The sequence below is a fragment of the Neopelma chrysocephalum genome, unplaced genomic scaffold, assembly GCF_003984885.1.
Source record: "Neopelma chrysocephalum unplaced genomic scaffold, ASM398488v2 Primary Assembly neopelma1_163, whole genome shotgun sequence".
NCBI lineage: Eukaryota > Metazoa > Chordata > Aves > Passeriformes > Pipridae > Neopelma > Neopelma chrysocephalum.
Genome location: NW_020897825.1, coordinates 159,987 through 169,580, shown reverse-complemented (window position 1 = coordinate 169,580; position 9,594 = coordinate 159,987). Strand labels below are relative to the sequence as shown.

Genomic DNA, 9,594 nt, shown 5'->3' with positions numbered 1-9,594 from the left:
TGTGCAGTAACCCCGGGTGTGTAACCATCTGTGTGTGCAGTAACCCCATGTGTGTAACCAGGTGTGTGTGTGCAGTAACTGTATGTGTGTAATGGGCTGTGTGTGTAGTAACTGTGTGTGTGTAACCAGGTGTGTAATGGGGTGTATGTGCAGTAACCCCACGTGTGTAACGGGGTGTATGTGCAGTAACTGTGTGTGTGTAACGGGGTGTATGTGCAGTAACCCCATGTGTATAACCGGGCTCTGTGTGCAGTAACCCCACATGTGTAACTGGCTCTGTGTGCAGTAACCCCATGTGTGTAACGGGGTGTATGTGCAGTAACTGTGTGTGTAACAGGGTGTATGTGCAGTAACTGTGTGTGTAACGGGGTGTATGTGCAGTAACTGTGTGTGTAACAGGGTGTATGTGCAGTAACTGTGTGTGTAACAGGGTGTATGTGCAGTAACTGTGTGTAACGGGGTGTATGTGCAGTAACCCCGTGTGTGTACCCGGCTGTGTGTGCAGTAACCCCTCGTGGCCGTGTGGTGTCCCTGCCCGCGGCGTTGTGTAACCGGGCTGGGATTGGACACCCAGCAGTTACACAACGTGGGCAGCCCAGCCGCTTATAAAAGTGCTCCCGGGGAATGTCTCCATCCTTCCCGGCCGCGCCTCCCTCTGCTCCCTGAGCTGGGAACGCTGCGGGAACCGCGGCACCTCTCCACGGCTTGGGTTCTGAGGTAAGACCTTGGAACTCACAGAACTGCAAAAATTGAGCTGCTTTAGTGTCAGCATTATTAATCTGAAAAACCTGAGCTTGTCAGTTTTAATAACTTAAGTCCTCAAATCTTTAAGATGCTGAAATGTTTTCGTTTTAAAGTGTTTGTCACTGTCTCGTTTTAAAATGTTTATCATTGGAAATGCAGAGTCAAAAGTGTTTCCCCTCTGTCCTGTTTACCTGTAAACTTCTCCTTCCTTTTAACTTTTAAAATGGAAAAAATTTATGTGAGGTTTATGTAGTAAGAGGGAGATGTTAAGAAAGCTTGAGCACAGAAGTGCAGCCTCTTGGTTAGTTTTTGGAAGTTCACTGAATTCCAAATCTTACTGAGTGATGTTAAATGGAAGTGAAATATTTATTTCTGGAGAAGCCTAATAGATAATCAGTGTAAAACTTTCCCGGTGTGTGACCAGCTGCTGGGTTTGTGTTGCTCACTGCACTCAGTTCTCTTTCAGGAGTGAGGATCTGGTTCAAAAGTAACTGTAGGAATCAGCCTTTGGGAAGGAGCTTCGTACCCAGAGTTGAAAAAGTTGGCACATGACCCCGATTTGCTTAATAAATGGAATTTTTCCTAGTTGAGTCTCTAACTTCACCTTTGTTTTAATGTGATTAAAGTCTTGGAAAGAAGGGAGCTTTCATCAAAGTGCCAAGTGCAAGTACAAAGCAAGCTGAGAAAGGACCCAGTGTGTGCTCAGGTTGCTTTGAGGGCCGTGAAGGAGCTTAACGAGCTGTGTATTAATATCCATAATAACGGGGAGGTATCGGAATGCTCAGGTTATTAATTCTCCCCAGGGACACTGTAAGGACTCCATACCATTATAAATCAGATTAATGTGCCATACACTGTGCTGGGCTCCAGGTAGGACTGTAGAGTTTTGTAAGGAACAGTGATACAGGATTTCATTCTTGTTCCCCATGAGAATCGTTGCCATGCAGAGAACTCTGCAGGTGTCAGTTCAGAGCAGTCACTTGATAACAGGCTCTAAAATCGTTATGTCCCAGATTTTCCTTGCACTTCTTTGGAATTTATCTCAGGGCTTCAGCTGTGTCCTGCTTTCATGGTCAGACCTTCTACTCTGACCATGCAGAGCAGTGATGGGATCTCATCCTGGGGAGGGTGGCAAACACTGCACAGAAACTGGGCAAAACTGCTGCCTTTTGGAGCAGTAAAATGGGAGTAATGGGGTGAAAGATGAGCAAGGAACAGCTTGGCCAACAGTGCTTTGACCAAACACACCTTCAGGTTGACCTACACTGGAAAAACTCATATTTCAGATATTTTAGTTTAGAATCACAGCCTAAATAAGCTCTTTTTAATAATTTGACTAACCAAATTTATAGTTTTTGAAAGCTGTGAGATCCTTTGTTAAACATCTCATTCAGCTGGATTTAAGTCCCCTTCTCAACCAGCTCATTCACTCAGGAAGTTAATGAGATTTAACTAATGTGCTTTAAATCAACGGAAAGGTTTGAGCTCGGCATAGCTTCCCTGCCTGTCTTTGTGCAGACTTGCCCTAATAATGTTGGTCAGTTATTAAGACACTGTTCTGGATGGCAGTCAAAATACCAACTACTTAAAAATTCATTAGTGCCTACAAAGAAAGAGTATGTTTGTGCTTTGAAGAGCTACTTTGAAGTGAAGTGAGAATCCAGCTCAGGGCTGAAACTTCTCAACGTGCCCATCAGCTCTTTTTAAAACATAAATTTAGCTTTTAAAACTTAAATGTTAGGAGGTTTGGGTGTATTTAACAGTATTTTTTCTGCCTCTGCTGCAGGTAAAGTGATGTCTCTTTGGGTAGTTTTGAATTAAATGTGAAGCCTGCTTTCCTTTTTCAAGTGTGGCTGCAGTTCAGTGCAGGAGGGGAATCATCTCTGGAGCTTCTGAGGATGTGGTGGCATCTCAGGGCAGCTTCAGGCCATGGGAAAGAATTCTGGGTGCAGGAGGTGCCTGGTAAAGACAAATCCCAAGTAATCCTGGGACCAAAAGGCTCAGTTTCAAACAGCCTGAGGGAAAACTCGATTTAAGACTAAAGCAGGAGGATGTTTTTTACATGTAGCAACAGAAGAGTTAAGTGTGGGTTCTGGGCACCTTTTTTCAGGTCTTTGAGGTGATGAAAATCCCCCAGAAGGTATAAAAACACCCTTTGGGCACATCTACAGATCTGGACAGTGGGTGGGACCTCCCAGGTGCCGTGTCCAGGTCCCAGTCTGGGATGTAGCTGTGAAGGAATTGGAATTGTGGTTGTGGTTCTGCAGACAGGGCTTTGATTGCATCGTTGAAGGACTCGTTGGGCTTTATGAGCCTCGACCATGAGAGGCTTGTGGAATTTTTTTAACTGGGGGCATCCTTTTTGCTTTGTAGGAATACATCCAGCAGCTCTTTGGACAGCTTTGAGTAGCAGAATTAATACTCTTTTGGTGGTTTGTAATTTGGTCATTAGTATTTTAAACCCCCTTGCTTTGTTTCATGTGTAAAAATTTATGAAAAACAAGTTTCTCAGGCAGCTTTAATGTTAATTTATCTGTGCTGTAAGGTGGGAGGTGTGAACAGCTGTGCCAGGCTGGACAGGGAGAGGGGGAGAGCCTTGTTTCAAGGTTCTTCTGGTGTTAAAATAACATTAAAGTGAGGATCCAGATAAATCCAGTGCCTGGAGCTGGTGCACAGCAAATAACAAAGAAGAGCCCGTTGTTTTTAATACCTTAATGGCACAAAATCAGCGCAGAAGTTTTGGGTGATGGTGTAACTACAGCCAGTGGCAATGTGGAGAAAGCTGTTATTCCATAATTAACTGGGAATTGCCTTGCCTTTGTGTGGAGTTGTGTGTCTGGCCAGGGGTAGCTGTACCCTGTGAGCAAACTTTGTCTAATTGGAGCCTCCACAACATTCCTTAATTGTCTGCTTTGGAGCACTCCCGTTTCCCTGATCTTTGGTACAGTGTGTTGGTGATGGAATTCCTTTCAGAGCTCCCCTGATCTCTTGGCTTCCATCCTGCCACCCCCTGCAGCCAAACACAGCTCCCTGGATACTCCCAGCCCTGCCCCTTCCCGTGTCCCTGGGGGATCCAGGCTGTTGGCAGCTCTGTCCCCCAGCACAGCGTTTCTCCGTCGTTTGCAGAGCAAAAAGCTGCTTGGCCTAAACACACGTTTTTAAACCAAACAAAGTAAATCTGGTGTGTTTGTTACTGGTTTCAATTCTTCACTGCTCTGACGCTGCAGGAACTGAGAGTTTCCTCTTAGTTGCAGTTTCCAGCCTGTCCTTCCCAGAAGGAGCTCCCCAGTGCTCCCAGCCTTGGACCTGAGTGACTGAAGTGGGTTTTAAAGCTGGTTTTATCTTCTGCTGAGGCTCGGTACATTTAACAGTAAAATGCCCTGATGTGCAGGGAGTCCAGGTCCCTCTGCACATCTCTGTTGTGTGTCTGTTGCCAAAAATAGAACCTCAGACCTTGAGAATGCCTCGATTTGTGTTTGCCCTGAGTTTGTGGTGCCAAACACTTGGAAGTGCCACAGGAGGTGGAGGAATTCCAGAGGCACCGCTGCAGTTCAGGTCACCCCAAGTGTGGCAACTTCTGGCTGAGCATCATCTCTGCCTGCAGGGGAAAGGCAGTGCTGTTCACATGAGTCTGACAGCTAATTAAAATAATAAATTGATGATTGTAATTAAGCAGTGACCTTAATTTGATTCTAATCTCCTTAGTGTGTGCAACAGCCAGAGCTCTCCTGGCTCCCCAGCCGTCTGTGACGGCCAAGAAGGGCCTGGTTGGATCTGCCATCGCTCCTTCCTGGGGCAGTGGGATGTGGGACATTCCCACCACGGTGCTCCTTGGCAGCTTTTCCAGCAGGGCACTGCAAAGGATGGGCTGTTCCATCGCCAGCTGGTTTTATAACCACACTTGTTGTGCTCCCTGTACCAACATTTCCCTTGTGCAGCACTGAAGGGCCACCAAATGCAGGACAGTTCTTGGTTTTCCACAGTTGAGATGGAGAGAGAGGCCCACAGGTGCTGGCTGGGGACCAGGGAAGGGATTGTCCCCCTGTGCTGGCACTGCTGGGACCACACCTCCAGGGCTGTGTCCAGGGCTGGGCCCTCATCCCAAGAGAGACACTGAGGGGCTGGAGTGTGTCCAGGGAAGGGAACGGAGCTGGGAAGGGGCTGGAGCAGCTGAGGGAGCTGGGGGGGCTCAGCCTGGAGAAAGGGAGGCTCAGGGGGGACCTTCTGGCTCTGCAAGTCCCTGACAGGAGGGGGGAGCCGGGGGGGGTCGGGCTCTGCTCCCAGGGAACAAGGGACAGGAGGAGAGGGAACGGCCCCAAGCTGTGCCAGGGGAGGGTCAGGTCGGACATGAGAATGAATTTCTTGTTGGAAAGGGTGGTCAGGCATTGGAAGGGTGGTGGTGCCCTTCCTGGACACCTTCCTCTGCCCAGGGAGGTGGTGGAATCACCATCCCTGGAGGTGTTCAGAGCACTGATCTCAGTGGAGATCAGTCACAGGTTGGACTTGATGATCTTGGAGAACTTTTCCAACCTCAGTGTTCTGTGATTAACAAGTTCCTGCTGTTTGACATGTGAACTGTGTGCAGAGGAGGGAACACACCTTTCAGAGTAGCTGGGGTTCTCCTTTTAACCTTTTCACCAGCTTTTACTCCTGACTGACACCTGCAGCACAGCTTGGTGTTTGAGGGAAAGAACCCCTGAGGTACCCAAATCCCACTTGTTTGCAGGCAGTAAAACATTTGTGGCTGTGCAGCAGCTCCTGTCTGCAGCTGTGGCTTCAGGGGACCTGGGGCCAGCTCTGAACCATCACACAGAGCTCTGAACGAGGCTGCTCAAGTTGTGCTCAAACGTTGTGCCCATTGTTCGTCCTTATCTGCTGGGTTTGTGCTGAGTCAGCAACCTCCTGGCCTCCCAAACAGCTGCTCAAACCCACCTGGAGGGTCTGAAGTGGACACTGTGTGGAGAGCCTCGGTCCACTTGCAATTGGAAAGACCCTCATGGTTTTAGAAGGTTTTTGTTTGAGTTTGGCAAAGAAGGGAATGCATGAAGCTGCTTTTTGGTAAGAATACCTGCATCATCCTGACACCTTGGAAAACCAGGGATTTCAGGGTTGAAAGTCATGGAGGAGCCTGAGCTCCAGGCTGAGCTTCTTCCAAAGGGTTCATCCCTAGGTCTGCTTATTGCAGAGGAGCTTTACAGTATTGACATGTCCTGAGCCCAGCTCTGCTGCCCAGTCCTGGTGCTGCCAGGCCCACAGCACCTGGCAGAGTGTTGGCCCTTCTAAAGGATGTCTGAACAATCCCAAACCAACCCAAACAGATAGAAAAGCCCCAGCAACCTGCTGCTGCCCCAAGAATGTCACACCCTGCGGGTCAGGGTGGGTTTTTATTTTCCTCAGTCTTTGCTTTGCCTGGATTCAAATGTTAAAGATCCTCGCACGTAGCACTGTGGGGATGAACTGCCATCACAGCAAATCTCATTTAGAGAATATTTGTAGTGTGGTTCAGCCAAAACCTATATCAAATTCTGCTGCTTTTAAAGAAAACAGTGCACACAGGGAGAAGGTGTCTGTGTTACAGTTGCCTCCTCCTTGGATGGGTTAATGACCAGTTCTCCTTTCCATGGTAATAAACCCTTTATTTATATCAGGACCTTCTGTTCTGCCCAAGATAAGCCTTGAATCTACTGAGATGAGTTTTCAATTGATTTTTTTAGTCAGACTCACCTATGAAATAGAAACTTTTTGTGCAATCTGGCTTGCCACATTAGCAGATTTTCCTGTAGGAAAACCTTTGCCGTGCTCTCCAGTGGATGCTTTTATTTGTAACAGAGGTTCCAGAGCAGAAACTCACAGGCATAAGGTCCAGCAAGAAGAAATATGTTCAATTACAGTCTTGTACATCTGCATCTCTGATGGGCTTCATCTTTCTTTCTTTCTGTGGACTTAGAAATGCATTGTAACTTGTTCAAACAAAATAGGAGCAACCTTGGTAAAAGGGAAAACTGGTGTCAGTAGAGTCATGGTGATGTAAAAAGGATGATGTTGTGTCAGCCCAGGCACTGCCACAGCTCTGTGTCCCTTCCTGATGGCTCTGAACCTGCAAGGAGGGTTGTGCTGGAGAAAAGGCACAAAGTGTTGAGGATGCAGAGGAGCCTTTCCCTGTCCAGAAGGGTTTTCCTTGTGCACTTGCATCTGGACTATCCCCTGCTCTTGGTCTAAATCCTAATCTTATCTTCAGCCCTGTAAACCCTGGCAGCTTTTGGCCTTCCTGGGTTAATCACACTGGAGGTAATTTGGTTCAGAAAGGTGAGCATTAATCAGTGTCCTGATTTCACTTCCAGCCTTTCCATTTGATCCAGGCTGGAGATAATTCATTTTACAGCGTGTACCTGCCTGATGATGAATGAGTTTTATCTCTTTTTCCATGACTTTTCAGCTTCTGGGAGTTGGATTTGCTACAAAGGCTATAAAAATGTCTGAGTCACGTGTAGCTGAGCTGGGTTGGTGGGACACAAGGACTGATAAGGAAAGATATCTCAGATGACCTCATCTGCTGCCTCTTGATTTCTGCTTCCCTTTGACACTCCTGATCACAGAATAAAAGTATTCCAAAAATCTGATTATCATCTGTGCCATTAAGTGCAAGTTTAATTGCTGAGCAGAAGCAAGAAGAGTTGAGAGATTTGTTCTCCTGGTTTTTCTTGGAGCACCCTCCTGACACACACATGTACACACACACTCCCCTCTGCAGGAAAAGCAGCAGATGAGGCTCTGTTTGTAAATTTGGAGTTGCTTGATTGGGAACCTTCATCTAAACACTGGTTTAGCTGTTGTGTATCAGCTCTGAACAATTAATACAAGGCAAGCCTTGCTGCTCTCCTGGTGGAATTCTCCGGTCCCGTTCCTGGGGTGTGATCCCAGCCTGGAGGAGGTGGCAGTGCTGCTGGTTTGCAGTGCACAGGAAAATGGGATTAGAGGGTCTTTTCTCTTTTATCAGTGGAGATGCTGGTTAATGCCAACTAAGCAGCTTATGGTCCCAGAGGACCTGAAACCACATCTCGTGACTGGCAGGTTTCCTCACTCCGGGGTTTTCTTGGCCTGGGGCCTTGGTTAGGGAGGTGTCCTGCTGCCTTTTCCCTTCCCAATCCCACAGGATAAAGCTGCCAGACTAAACCTTGCCTGTCTCCATCACTGATTTTCTTGGAGAATAAAATAAGTCAACATGGACAGAAAAAGGCAAAGTCTTTTATTCTTTTGTGCTTGGAAAAAAAAACCCTCGTGGCTCCACAGTAAAAGCAAACAAAACCCCTCCAGAAATCCCAGCCCAGACCCCCCAGTGCCCCCAGACCCTTAACCAGGACCTGTCTCTTTTCCACCCTGAGCTGCACTTTGAAGAGGAAATCTGTGGTCATTGTAAAAATGGGAATGACCATTTTTTCCAGAGTAACAAGACAGTGACTATTCAAACCAGTTCAGTTTTAAGTCCAAGTGAGAAATAATTAATTATGCTACTTAATATTTACCTTAATAAACAAGTTTTAGCCCTTATTTGCAGGCACTGCCTTTCATCCCATCTTGATTTAATTAAGGCTTCAAGGCTATCCCGGTGCCCAAATAGTCTTTCTTGTGTGGGTATATTTTCTCTCCAGAAAAGTTACATTGCTTTGAAAGATTAACATCTCTTTCACCTCAAGTAACCAGAATTTTCTAGCAAATGGGCAATTAACAGCTATTAAGAGGTTCTAAAATACCACTGTTCCAAGAGTCTTTGTCAGGTTTAGTTATTATTGCAATTACAGTAGACAGGAGCTGCTGGCATTTCCTGAGCAGCATTTGGAAGGGAAACTTAAAGAAAAAACCCAAACCCTACTTTTTTTTCTTTCTAATGTAAACCAAACTGTGTTTTTGAGTGTCCATCAGCTGCATTTCCACCTCTGTTGATTTGCTTGAACATGTCATTACCTTACTTTTGAAGTAACTCCTGTGTGCAGTGGGTTTTGCTGCTTCAATGTGCTTCTTGCTGCAGAAAATTCCACTTTCTGTGATTTTTAAAAGGCCATTTTTCAGGTTCTGCCCTGTACTTTCACCTGTATCTGAGCTGGTTTCACCCACAGGTGTTTGTGGCTTCATTTTCTGTTTGAGGCTCAGGAACCCCAGGCTGCAAAATTTGCTTTGCTGTGGAATTTTCTGTGCTGTCCTGCAGGAAGTTTATGTTTAAATCCATTAAATGCTATTCTTTAGTCTTGGAAGTGGCAAATGTGTGGATGATGATGGACAGGCAGGGCTAATTTAAGGAGCAAATGGGGGAAAACTGTACTGTAGTGACCCATCTGGGAAAACAAAAAGGGAACTCGTGGGCTGTGAGATCTTCCTGTTCCTGTGCCAGAAGAGTAGTGAAACTAATTAAAATGCACCAGTTTATCCTGAAGCTGTTGCTTCAACATCATCAGGCAGATGACTTGGAACATCCCTCAAACAACTGGGATAATTTGGAGTGGGGATGTTCAGCAGAAAGGGATAATTTGGGGTGGGGATGTTCAGCAGAAAGAGCTGTTTCTGTCTGAATTAGACTCACTGAAAGGCAGGTCCTTCACTCTCCATCTGGTCTGAGCTTCCTGGATTCTTTTATTTAATAATGAGTTGTTTTCAGGCAAAGGATTCAGTTACACAGAGGTAACTGCAAATTTACACTCCTTGAGGAAGCCCAAGTCCTGTCTGCAGTGGGTGTTCAGCTGTTCTACTCTGCTCCTTACCTGGAGTACAGGTGTACTTTGTTCCCAGAAAATTCCATGGAAATGGCTGTGAAATGGGAAAAAACCAAAGGTTTCAATTTGCTACTAATGATTGAAG

The 9,594-nt window shown here is 46.3% G+C and overlaps 1 protein-coding gene across 1 annotated transcript in view; it reads left to right on the top strand.

Moving 5' to 3' along the window:
- The window catches only part of SLC23A2 (solute carrier family 23 member 2), a 54,560-nt gene that overhangs the window by 13,997 nt on the left and 30,969 nt on the right, over positions 1-9,594 (top strand). The gene's annotated exons all lie outside the window — the stretch shown is intronic.